Source organism: Chanos chanos, chromosome 5 (genome assembly GCF_902362185.1).
Source record: "Chanos chanos chromosome 5, fChaCha1.1, whole genome shotgun sequence".
Taxonomy (NCBI): domain Eukaryota; kingdom Metazoa; phylum Chordata; class Actinopteri; order Gonorynchiformes; family Chanidae; genus Chanos; species Chanos chanos.
Genome location: NC_044499.1, coordinates 24,020,833 through 24,035,250, shown reverse-complemented (window position 1 = coordinate 24,035,250; position 14,418 = coordinate 24,020,833).

Genomic DNA, 14,418 nt, shown 5'->3' with positions numbered 1-14,418 from the left:
TTGAATAGAGATGAATGTTGGGTTCTCCTTTAGTTCAGTATACAGTGTCAGTTAGTCACATTACACAATCATACCTCTTGCTTTGCATCACCCTTGACTTCTCCTAATGCGTTCTGGTTAGAAAATCCATCTGGATTCGATACCTTGTTTGTGTATTTGCGTGAGTCATTGGACTGGGGAAAAACGTTGATTAATGGCTCCTTCTCCAGGGCAGATTGCTGGTGCCTTTTGGTTATGATGTGAGAAATGAAGCGAAAAATATTAGGCTTTTAACGTGTGAGGCTAACTCAAGGTTGATTTTCTAGTCCACTGCAGTACAGTGTGTCTACTGTTTAATTTTAACAAACAGGGTCTTGTCCACAGGGTCTTGAGGTTTTGACTTCCTCAGCGTCAAAAGCCAGTTTCGACAAAAACTGCTGTTCCGCTTTTCATCAACAAGAACAAAACGCGTATGATTCGCTCTTAACCTACAACTAACCCGGCTAGTGTTTGTCCCTCGTGAATTCCCCAAAGCTCCCCTCATACCATGGCAATAAAACAATATGACACGAGCTGTCATGTTCAGAGAAAACTTTGAAAATTAAAGTAATTATGTTGTTCGCCCGTACATCTGAGACGGCAACGTATTCTCTCCTCACGAGTCAAGAGACTTTGTTGGTCGAACCAGAAATCATATATGCCATCATCAGCTTTTTGACGTGTTACCACCGGAAGCTAATGATCAATCAAGACAGATTAGTTTTAAAGATCCTCTTCGGCTGGCTCTTGGTTTTTCCCCCAGCGATGCTTGTTTCTACCCCATGATGGGCTGCGGTGGTGCTAGCCTTGAGATTATAGATCATAAGACTGTGAAAGGGACTGCTTTCTATCTGTCTCTGAGGACAAAAAAACTGCTGATTCGCGCATCTCCTCTCGAGCTCCTGCGCGCGCTTAATTGCAGAACTGTCCCTAGCCGTCCCCTTTACGCGTTGGCTTGTCGATGTTTGATTTATGTTGTGGCGTTGGTGTGTTATTTCTTTTAATGAGTTTTTCATAACCTCTGAGGCTACTTCCAAAGTAAACCTCTCCTGTACATATACCACTGCCACCTCTCACAATACCTAACCAGAAGAAAAAAAATGTTTAATAATCATTTGAGATATTTACACAAATGTCCAGAGTTCACTGAATATCGTTCTATAAGGCACCGTGAAGGTTTGCATCTCCCTTAATCTTCATGGAGTGTTGCCTAGTACACTCTGTTTTCAGTCAGTGCTGAATAGCTGAATATGATAGCTTAATTTATTCACATGGTAAGGCCTAATTCCTTCATTGAACGTTTTGAGAACATTTTCGGTGGGTGGCAAACAGCAAAGATGGATTTGCATAATACTGTGTTTCGGTAGGCAGTGAGTTTTGGGATACTCTGGGGATCTCCCATAATGACCAGTTCTTTTGACACATGACACAGGATACTGAAAAAACCAAACCAAACCAAACCAAAAAAGAACTAGACATTTGCCTCCTCAGTTTAGCTTCAGTCATGTAACCATGTTTGCAGATCTCCTACCTTTCAGTTATGTCACAGTCAAGCTTTAGAGCTGCCACACAACCTCTCTACCATGTGTTTTCATACTGAGAATACCCAGCGTCACTGTTAAACATTACACGCTTGGACAAGAGTGCTATGTTCACAATGGCATCACGCAGGTCTATATCTATTCCTATGAGCGCGGCAGAAAGCGGTGAGAGGGAACGAGGCCCCATCATGTCTCCAGACTGGGGGATCCTGGCTGAATGCCACCGTCGGTCATCGACTGCTCGTTTGCTCCAAAGAACCCCTGCAATGGGTCTTAGTTCTGCTCCATAAGACAGTGTGTTAAAGGGACCACACTGGGGAACAAGCTGCAGTGCTTTCATCTCACACCACCATGTGCAGGAGATGACTTCAGAAAGAGTGAGTTTTATAAAATACATAAGACATATTTAGCTGACTGCGTATGCAAAAATATTGAACCCTGGATATTTGATTAAGCACACAAAACTTAACTGCATTCTCTCAAACTGAGCTTCACAAAGTGTTCTTTGATGCTTTGAAAACCTCGGTAGGTTTAGCTCAAGCACCAATATATCATATTTAAAAAAAATTGTCCACTGAAAATCTCGGAAAAGAGCATGCATCTACAGTTTTACGAAGCAACTCATACCAGCAATATTGACTGGATGTGGGATATTAATAGAGAGAATTCCTCCTACCTGTCTAGACAGACCCTTTTCATCAAACTCAGCCTATGTCCAATGCTAAATCTGATTGTGTGGTCAAAAGCCTATTCCTGCATACATGAAAAAAATGATGGTTTGTCAGAGTGGCGTCCACAACCCCTGCGCAGTCTTTCCTTGATGAATCTTACTTATCCTAAAAATGTGTGCACACGCGTGAACTGTGAGAGAAGTAATACAGCCATGCTGGAAAGTGTCCAGAAGAAGCACAAAGCTAGACAAGTCTAAATGAAAGCTGTTTACTTGTCCAGTTGTCCACAGCAAATTAGTATTGTAAAGCATAGGGGATGCAATAATAATAATGTAATATATAATATGTAATGTAATATATAACGTAATACAACCTACAGTGAGTTGGTCAGTGGTCAGTGAGTCCCTCTGAATATTAATTTTTTTCCCGAAAATAAAGCGTTGCTATTGTTGGAAAGCTTGTTGGTTGAATCGCCAATAATAAAGGATTGATCACTTTGGCCAAAAATAAAGCTTATGCTCTTTTTAAAGTAGTATTTTTTTTTTTTATAGTTTTCTCATTTTTATAAGACCTTTTAATAAGAAATGTCCTCTTGTTTCCTTTAACAAGAAACCACTTTTCTGCTGAAACAACGAGCCTTGAGGATGTACTATTCCATAATTTTAAGAGATGAGAGAGATAAATTACCACTTATTTGTCTGTTAAAGTAAGCTACACATGACCTGAAGTTTGTATAGAAGTTAATATGTTCCCATGTCAATATTCATGAATCCAACTGCTTGTCATGATTTAAGTGAACACATCATCTAGGCACAGACTGATTTTTTTCCATGCACAGCTGATGAATACGGTTTCTGTACATTCACTTTGCAATCTCTTTGAGATTCTTCATCATATAACAACAGGACTTTGAGGCTTTGCAATTCTCTCCAGTGGTCTGTCAGTCCCTCTGTATGATCCTACACACCTGATTAATGTATAGTTATTGCTGGGCATGGTGATTGTAGCCAGGAAACCAGCGAGTAACTACAGTCAGTTTGGGTTTCCTGCTGATTGCTTGTGTGTGTATATATATATACATGTGTGTGTCTTCCTGTTTTTGTGTGCTGCTGACAGAGATTCCTGTAAACTGTCACTCGTTTCATGAGAACCATCAATGGAAGATGAGACAGAATATGTGAGACCCTGCAGTGAAAAGCCAAGCCAGTGTTTTGTTTTTTTTTATTTTTATTTTTTTCTCTCTGTCTGTGCATGCACTGTGTTGTCATTGATTGTTCAGGTTTTTAGAGCTTTACAGTTATTCATTAACGCAGTCATACAGCCACTCCCCGTACACCCCCCGGAGGCCTCTTATCTGCCACCGTGACGACAAACTTCAGCGAATAGATTTATCTGTGGTCCTTTTATTGTCACCGCACTCACAGCATGTGTGTGAGAGATAGAGATAGAAAAAGATAGAGGTGATCAGCTTTTCAAAAGCAGAGTGAAAACATCCATTCTCCAGTCCCTTTCAACACGTTACGCATAAGACGCCAAATGCTCTCATTAACTTCCGTCTTTTGTTGTGAATGCATCAGAATCAAAGGCATATGAATTTTGAGAAAATTGCTGTCGAACAGAAAAATGGCCACATCTTCTCCAAACTGTTTCCTGAACCCTTTATGAGTCACAGCACTGACTGCGGCCTGCTGGACTTGTCGACTCAGGATATGCAAACATACATGGTCATACATGGAGACTTTTTGTTACAGGGGTGGTTTTCAAGTGGATTTCTTATGTGTCATTTCTGGCATGTTTTCTATCATCTGTAGATGTTCCCTTGCCTTTTGTTTTTATGGACAAATCTTTTATGCAAATAGGAATGTGTCAACAGTACCACCACCACTGCAGAGATACTGAAATTCACATACGTACCTACATCAAAGCATTGCATCACTCATGTCTTGACTTTCAATACACACTCCCCAGTGCCAGCATCACTGAGAGGTGGATCAGAGCCAAGTCAACAAAAATATATTCATCCCTAATGTATCTCATGTCAGCAGGGATGGGATTGATATTAATAACAAAAATAAATGAGGAAGGAATGCTGAGAGGCTGTTTATACTTTGGACTATAAATACATGGAGGACGTTGTTTCAGTGGACCACCAATACCAGTACAGTACTGGATATACCCATCTGCCCTCTTCTGCCAAACAAACAAGCTAGTGAGGAGCAGCGGAGGTTTGAGACCTCCCATTTTGTTGGGGATGGAAATGAGCAGGGGTGGACAGTGACCAAGTACATTTACTTGAGTACTGTACTTAAGTACATTTTTCGAGTATCTGTACTTTACTTGAATATCATTTTTTCTGGAAACTTATGACTTTTACTCCATGACATTTGAAAGACAAATGTACTTTTGACTCCACTACATTTCTGTGAAGGTTCCCGTTATTCATTACCTTAAAGCAAAGCTCTGAAGTCGGCTTACAAATTTTCTTTTCTAAAATGCGATAGGCCATATTGTGTTTGTCACAGGAGAAAAACCAATCACAGTAAACTACTCCTATGTTGTCAGTCAAGTTCAAAGTCCGTGCTGTATTGGATTTTTATGGAGTTGCCTACCAAATTGTCGTATTGTGACCGATGTTATGTCTGGTTCTTGTACGCTAACTTTTTTCGTAGGTGGTTGTGATGTAGTGCTCACTGCTCACCTATACAACTGTGTTATGGTAGATATGAGGTGCGACTTCAAAATCGCAAGTAATATGTTTGTGAATGTGACGAATCTGGTGACAGAGGCAGACCACAACCGCTGCTGTTAACACAACGCGTGAATACGTACGGGAACCAGTTAGCTTGGAAACCAGTTGGGACGTAACACTGGATCCTGTGTGAACCCACTGTTGACGCATAGTAATAGCGAGTGAAAATGCCGAGTTAACGTTACTGACTTAAGACCTTTCAGAAATACATGTATAAACTATCACTAAATGTTCCATGGTCAGTTTCTCATCTCTGCTTTTCGACATACTGAACTTGCATACTTGTTTAATCATGATGATGATGATGATGAAAAAAAAAATAATAATAACAAACTATAACTGTTTATTCTTTACAGAACGCACGCACACACACACACACACACACTGCTAGGGCCTTGTCAGAACACTGCCATGCTATTTTGTGGGGGCGGGGTGAGTGGGATTAGGGGTGTTAAATTAAAAAAATGAAAATGATGATGGCTGTCCTTTTGTCGATTCAGTTGTGTTTCTATAGGCTTTGTAACATATTCCACAAGCTTTTAACCTACAGGTTCTGCAAGCAAGTCAATGCATCCAGTAGGTTGTTTCAGAGTCATTAGGTTCTGTAAATGCATTGTAGCAACAAACACAACAACGTGTTTACATTAAAAAGAAAATGTACTTTTGAATACAGTACAAAATATAGTATTTTTAAAAGCAAGTTCTCCAGTACTTTAACTCAAGTAAAAATTTGACTGAACAACTTTCACTTGTATTGGAGTAGTATTTGACCAGGAGTATCTATACTTTGAATCAAGTAATGGAGTTGTGTACTTTGTCCACCTCTGGAAATGAGTCAAGTTTATGTAGCCATGTAGACTACATCTTCCTGTAGTAAGTGTTGCATTGTTATATACTTACTGTGCTCTGCTCTCAATCATTAGAATCATTAAATTATTATGGAAGCCACGTAACATTCCCTTGCCCTGCTATGGATTATTGACTGTGGCTTTAATCTAGAGTTTTAATGTTGATGTAGCGGCATATTAACATGCAGTTAAGATATTTTTGATGCTCATATTTCATGCCCACCTTACTCTGGAGATCCTTCCACGTCCACAGTCTCTTCCCACTCAGTATTCTACCAATGTCGTTGGTAGTTTTACTAAACAAAAACTTGTGGTTGTTCTCTTTGGATCTAAAGCCTGTCAGCTCACTGGTCTGTTTAATCACTCACTCACTCACTTAGTCAATCTCTCTCTCTCTCTCTATCTCTCTCTCTCTCTCTCTCTCTGTCTCTCTGTATCACAAACACACACACACACACACACACACTCTTACTGCATAGTTTGAGAATTGGACTTTCATTCTTATTCCTCTTAAGGTTCTGGAACAGATGTTCTAAATTACATTGGATTATTCATATGGCCTTCCAGCCTGCATAAAATCAGAGGTGAGAAAAGGATGAATACCTGTGTTTACTGTGGTTGCCATGGGAAGCTGGCCCTCCAGAGGGACCAGGGCTAGTGAATTCTTTTCTTATGCCAAGCATTCTGATTATACATTTTAACAATGTCATGGTAACTCTGCATCCCACTGAAAGACAGGAGATGAACCTGCCTCAGGCCTGGGTATATAAGAATGTTATACCACTGTTATTACTCTAAAAATAATTAAATGTTAATTAGTGTTAAATAATATGCCTTTAACATCAAGAATAGACAGGTCTCTTCACAGGCTATAAATCAATTTAAATTTAAATGAATTTGTTTTTCTTTGTTTAAATCGTCAAAAAAATTAAAGGAGTCATTTGAACATTTCCCTCCCATATCTGCTTAGAATCAGTGACAAGCTGTGTGGTACCCTAATTAATAATTACTTAATTAATCACACATTGTCTGAGAAAATGTGATGGCATGCTCCATTTTCTAAACCTGCAGAGGAAGCAGATAAATGTAAGATCTACCAGAGACACACCACACCGTTAAATGTAGAGGAGGGGAACTGGGAAGATTAACTTTGTAATGCAAATTACAACCACGACATGGCACCGCGCCGTTTCAAAGACGTATGGGATTTCAAGCGATCTCTCCCACGGTCCGAACCAGCGTTTGTCTAAAGCTAAGTCCCAACACTACAGGAGACACGTCTCTGATAATCAAACCTGAGAGGATGCCAAGTCTTTGATGCTGTGCATGTCTCTCTATCTGGCATGCTCATCCATCACGGAGAAAGCATTGACAAAGAGAGAGTCAGACAGAGGGAGGTCACTCTCTATGCATCTATATCCGCACGCTGATACGTGCAAGCTTTCATTGTCGGAGGCAGCGGTGAGTTTCTTCATACTTCCTCCTCTATTAAGAATGGCAAAAAAGGGTCATGTGAAATGACGCTGGAGCAGCTTCGTTGGCTCTGGTTCAAACTCATCTTCACGAACATTTATCACATGATCTATATCAGTGGAATCTTCAAAAATGGCAACTATCCACACATACTAAAACCTGTCAAACTATCCGTTAGGACTGACATTTGTGCAGTTGAATGCATTTTAATACTGAATATTACACACCTGGATTTCATTCTTTCTTGTGAGCAGTTTGCCCTGAAGGCTATGCAGAGAGGATAAAACATGAAACAAGGAAAATTCTCGGGGGATTCTCTTGAAACGTCTCAGATGTTGCATGGCCTGCAGCTAGCGTTACCTATTTGAGCAAAGGTCAGAGTTCAACGTGCAAACAACATGTGCATTTACATAGCGCATTCCCATTTGGTCAAAGAATTCTATTTTTGAGTTTTAAGTGCTCCCTAAGCATCTGAAGTTGTTTGGCTTCACAAGATATAATACTTTTAAAAAAGCGTGTGGGTGTCCATTTTTCCATTGTGTGATTAGACAGTATTTGTTAATGTTGGCAGGAACCATGCAAGATAATACAACTGAATCTGGACAGAACACTTATTTACTTATACATTAATATATATGTTGTATGACAGGTCACTTCACCCTAAAGAGTTATGTCCCAGTATATCAATACAGTATATGTACTGCTTTTTTTTTTAAAGAGGAAATAAATAAACCATCATCACATCATCATCGTTGTCTGCTGCTTATCTGGGACCGGGTCGCAGTGGCAGCAGGTTGAGGAGGGTAGCCCAGACATCCCTTTCCCCAGCTACATCCACCAGCTCCTCCTGGGGGATCCCAGCTGAGATATATAATTCTCCCAACATGTCCTGGGTCTGTCCTGGGGTCTCCTACCAGTTGGTCGTGCGCAGAACACCTCCTCAGGGAGGTGCCCAGCAGGCATCCTGACTAGGTGCCCGAACCACCTCAACTGGCTCCTTTCAACGCAGAGGAGCAGCAGCTATATTCCGAGCTCCTCCCGGGTGTCTGAGCTCCTCACCCTATAGTGAATAAACTATATACGGAAAACACACATGCACACACACTCACACACACACACACACACACACACACACACACACAGACACACACAAACGTGTGAGTACGCACCCGTGCATTTGTGTGTTCTGTATATGGGTTATTCACATTAAAAATAAATATCCAGAATATATACAGATACACTGATACATAACTCTCTAGGGTAAAGCAATACACTTGTCAATACATTTCCCAAGGATTCTTTGTGTCTGTGTCCTATTACACACAATAGTTATTACGCAATGTTCATGACATAGCATTTTAACAGGTTCAAACTTCAGTTAACTTTGGGAGTGTTTTATATACATGCTCATAATCCATGTGTAGACTTCAGCTGCTATCTAACAAGATGCCCTTTAGGTTTCGTCATAAGCCTCCTGGAGTGTCATTTTTCCTTTTTGCTGTCTCTACAGATGGTAAATCAGTAAAATATTTGTGTCAGACGAGATATAGTTTTTACCTGCTCAGTATCCTGTGAACTCTCTGTCTCTCCTTTCTTTCAGTCCATTTCTTGGATCTCTCTCTCTATATATGTGCAGCACCTTCAGTAGCTAATGTTTTTATTCTAAGACATTGCCATACTCAGACAGAGCCTCCTGGGATCTCAGCATTGGTTCTTTGATCACCTTTGCTAATGGTCTCCCGCTGTCTGTCACACACCATTCATACCACATCCCCTCGCTCCACTGGACACAAGTGCTCGGCAGTCTCATTTGAACCTGGCTTTGTCTTGTGAAGTGTGGGAACGTCCACGATTTCTTTTGTCTCAAGAGGTACAGAGCTGAAAGCAGCCTGGCTCTAAACTTTCTGTTCATTATAGAGTTCTGCAGGTTTGAAATTCCACATTCAAGTGGCGTTGAACTGTGGATGAGAGCGGATGAGTATGGGTTCTTACTGCTGCTCTCTGCTTTCCTTAGCAGTCACATCACAGCCTGCACTCCATTCTTCGCCAGCCATTTGACTGAGGACACTACGGATACGATGTGACAATGGGCAGGGGCACAATTCACTATAATAGACCAGAGCCATGAAGTGCACTGTTTTTGCCTCCACATGAGATTCTTCTAATGAGACTACAAGAATGAAAACAAATAACACTCCATGACATCTGATCCAAACACACACACACACACACACACACACACACACACACACACACACACACACACACACATACTCTCTCTGCTTAAATGAACAACCCATTATAGCCAACCGTGTACACTGAGAATAATCTAATTGACTGTCTGTGGAAGAGGCTACGTGCCTATAGCCTAGACAGTAGCTTTTCAGGATGATGGTTAGCAGGAGGTGCAAATATGCTTTGCTCTTCAAGATTCCAATAAATTAACTGTAATCTAAAGTATCAGCCAAGACTTTCTAAGATGACAGCACCCAGCGAAGCCTTCAGAAGACTTCAGGCAGGTCATTACCTCAAGGCTTCTGGTTGGTGTCCAGATATGACTGACAGTTGAAAATAGTCACTCAACTCTCATCAACAATTTAAGTTAAATTCTGTATAAGAAACCAATTCTGGGGAATGTATCAGTTTGGCTGTAGTCAAACAATTACACCAATTTTGGAAACTTACCCATTTTTTGCAGAGAAAATAATGATAACTCTGTCTCCATACACAATTGGGTTTTGATTGGAAAGGTGCTGCAATTTTCATGAGTTTGTATCTTTGTGTTCTCATGAAATCACTCAGTCAGCTCATTCAGTTGTCAATCAAGTATTTGGTCCTACAAAACATACAGGTTGTAGTCGACACTTACACAAGTTGATTTTCCCAGAGACATCAGAAGAGAAGATGAAAAGCGACTGGGTAAATTTCTTCTACATGAAATAATAAACATACTCAGCTGTCAATCAAGTTTCGCTTTCATTACCTGATCCGTTAATAGAAGGACTGGTTTAAAGCCATCATCTTTCTCCAGTTCAGTCAGGTTGCGTTTAAGGTCTGCAATTAAATGAGTACCCTGGCTATATAACACAAAAAAGGTGCCTTTCTGTAACAGAATTTACCACCAAAGACCAGGTGGTAAATTCTGACAGTTTAATGATTTTATCCAAAAACTACTTTTAAATTCTACATTTACATCTATATTTATTCATTTTGTAATGCATTTATCCAAAGCAAATTCCAAAACATGCAGAGTACAAAACCAAGCAAATAACCATTGAGGAGCTGACTGTTGCATAAGTGTATGTGTATGTTTTGGAACAGAATCTGTGCTTCAGTTACTGTTTGTACCTCCTCACTTCATGTACATTCAGTTGCCATCTGCAAAACTGGCTCAAACTGGGTTTTTTTTCTTCTTCACTGTACCCACCCTTGAACCCCATTGTGTGTCTCCTTTACACTCAAGCTCTTGACATTACAAATTTGGAAACATCTGTCTTTGAATTTCAATAAACTCTGTGTGCCAGTGGGACCTGTTTATGAATGTGAGGCTATATCAAAAATCGCTCACATCTGCAGGGGACATTGCTACTGAAAACAAAATCAGCTTCAGCCTGTGTGAGGAGTGAATTTAGGCAGCTTTTGGAAATTTGCAAGTTTAAGTAGAGTACCACCCTGACATAACTGATACTCTAATGAACCTTAAACTTACACATAGCTCAGGTTCCAATGGAAATGGCTTGATGAGATTTTGAAAGACGGATCTGCTGTATCCAAAGTGCCTATTGATCCCTTGAAGATGTAGTGCAGAAAAACTGCATTAGTTCCTGTTTCGATTGGTCTTTGCATTCATCTGCTAGAATTGATTAATATGTGTCAGGGCTGTCCTGTTATAATCTGCTGAGAAGCTAGAGGGACACTGCTTTCAATAAGTCACCGTGAACGTCTGGCCCTGTCATGTTTATCTCTGGGCCGTGAGTTGCACAGTAAAGCGAAAAGTTCAGTCAAAGTCTCTGCACTATGTGTATCCTCATTTTCACAACTTCTTTTGCTTGAAACAGAACATGACAATTTCCGACACATTCTTAGTGTGTTTTCAATGCCTTTCCATGACAGACGTTCACTTTTTCTCTGTTAAGCAGGGAATTTATTGAAAAACATAGCTGTTGCTGCTGGTGGCTATCAAACTTGCAGGCTTGTCATTGAATAACTTTTGCTGGATTTGTTTTAGAACACTCTGAATCCTGACATGGAATCACCAGAATTTCACCACATTGCACACCAAATCCTTGTCTCTGAATATGCTGAACATGTTTTCGCTAACTGGGTTTGTGATACTACTGAGCATCAAACATTTGAGATTATTCAGGAATGACCCTCAGTGGTGGCTCATTGATAAGTCTGCATCTTGTCAGTTGCTGTGAACTGTTGGAGTTTCTGTCCTCTCCTGAGGTTTGCACATGACCTTAGCATACGTGACTTTAGAGTTTATGTCCACTGAGTGACAGTCATCTGCTGGTGGGAAGGTTGTTAGCAGAGGGTTGTTTTCATCTTCCTCTGCAAACAGAGCACCAAAAGAGTGTCATTTGCCTGAGACAGTAACTCTGCACACACCTTTAATGGAAATCTGTCGATTAAGTCTAATTCGTCTAATCTTAAGATATCTGCTCTATCTCAACTGTTTCATCAAGACATTCAACTAGACATGCCTCTGTACTGAGTCGCAATGGAATTTCAGTTGCATTGATACTGGATGGATGATTGGATGGTTTTTCCAGTACATTTCCTGCAGCTATTTCCATGAGCAGGGCATTTTTGTCATTCCATGCTTGCTGCTGTATGTTCCACAGTCCTTGCTTTCTGTTGTGACCTTGGAGCCAAGGCCTCTCTCTTTCACCATCATTATCACACTGTTGGCAGTTCTACACTGTTTGTCCTTGTAAGTCAAGCATACGTGTTTAGTACTGTGTCTTTACATTACAATGTACAAAATCATATCCTTAACTGTCAGGCGAGTGCCTCTTGTGTTATTTAGTTTCCTTATGGTCCTTAACTTACCATTACTTTCACCTGAGTTGAGTTGCATACACCCTAAAGGTTTTCAAAGTTAAATATAATGAAGTTTGATTTCTATATATCATTATATCTTCTAATGACAGGTCACTCGTACTTCATACCCACCTCAACAGAGCGGTTTGTGAATTAGGCAGAGAGAGAAAGATTTTGGCAACTAATCTTTCCTCTAATCTTTCATGCCAATATTATCACAGGAAAAGCATGCAAATGAGCCTACACAGATTTGCAAAAGAAACAATTTGCATAAGAAGAACATTAAAACTTTAAGAAACAATGATATAAATCCTATTTCCGTGTGAGAAGAATGCAATGTTTAGGGGAAGCAATTTTTTTGAGATTCAGGCATGCAGATCTCACTAGTGATCTGCAAAAACAGCCAAACCCCACAATCCAGCGGACAAGGTTAGTTACAGAAGCAGACACAAACAATGATATGATTCATTCCACACTGATGGACTATCTTTAGACGTCTCTGAGCTCAACACTAAGAATGGATATTATCAACAAAGACATGAGGACCTCTGTTCAGTGACAGAAAATGACAAACCACTGGAGCTTAAACCAGACACGCAAGCAAAATGCAACATGCATGACTGAACACAAATAGCAAAATTGGTTGCTTGTGTTTAGAAAGGTAGGAATGAGTGGCATGGAGAGAAATTTGCAATTTGGTGTACAACTGGTGTGTCAAAGAGACCAACAGCTCCACAACTTGCAATTTCATGCAGTAAAAAATTGAATGGGTATTTGTCAATGGGTCATCACATCTTAAACGAAAATTTACACCTGTATCAGTCTCCAGGATTTCAATAAACCTCCCACACGTCCTCATCACTGCAAGTGCAAGGCCGAAGAATGGCTAAGAAGTCAAATGGTATTTTCTGTGCTGGATATAAAAGGTTCATTCAGGCCGATTAAACTAGATAATGACTCCTCACTCAGTACAATCTTTGCCATACAATTGGGGCATTATCGTTCTGCCCAGATGCCTTTTGGGATTTGTTGTGTATCCTTTTTTAAAGGTAGTGTGGAATCAAACATTGCAGGTGATCCACATGCTGTATAACAGCATTGTCGCTGGAGGACAGGAAGTGGAAAATCAGGATGAGAATCTGAGAGAAAAGGCTGAATACAGGACACAGCAGGCAAAAGCCTAGACTCAGTACAACAACCAATGATTAAACAGATTCAGCAGCCAATGAACTGATCTATGTGGGACTATCTCTTCACAGAAAAAGGACTCGAAGCTGATCCAGGCAAGATGCGATTGGTGAGATTCCATCTCCCGCATACAAAGCTGCTCAGCAGTGGAATGGCACATTACCTAGGCAAATTCATTTCCAATTTTCAGTGAGCTATCAACACCTCCCTGTCAGCTGCTGCATTGGGGCTCCACAGACTGCATCAACAAAGAGGAATTCTATATTCAGATGGTCATTGCTTTTGTCCATTTCCAATTGTTGGCAAATAGAGTTCAAAACTCTGCTGAAAAACTTCCCAATGCTTAAGGAACAATTACTGTCAACTTGAACTCATTCAGGTGGTCGATGCCAGTAATGCTGGCACCATGTTAAAAACCCTAGTCACATGACTTGACATTCTGCATGCTGTTTTATTTGTAATACAAAAAATCCTAATGGTTATCGATGGGTAACTGACAAAAATAAAAAGAAACACTAACATATGCAGTGAAGCTTTTGTACCATTAATCTCCAATTTACCCTTGTAGAAATGGCTGTCTGTCTTTATTATTCACGCATTGACATGTAATTTTTGGCCATTGTGGTTTGCAGTATGTGTGTGTGTGTGTGTGTGTGTGTGTGTGCCACTTCCAGCTGACAAGGAGTGTCTCTCTATTGCCTCTGGACTAAGACATTATACATTGGTCCATTTGTGTTAGTTACTTGTCTGGTGATGGATGTTTTGCGAACAAATCTGTAGTATCTGTGAGAGCTCACTGTCAAATGGGAGCTGTCTGTTGGGTAGTACTTCGTTTCCCACAACACTCAGAATTAGTTGGTTAATTGGTTACTCAGAATGGCTTT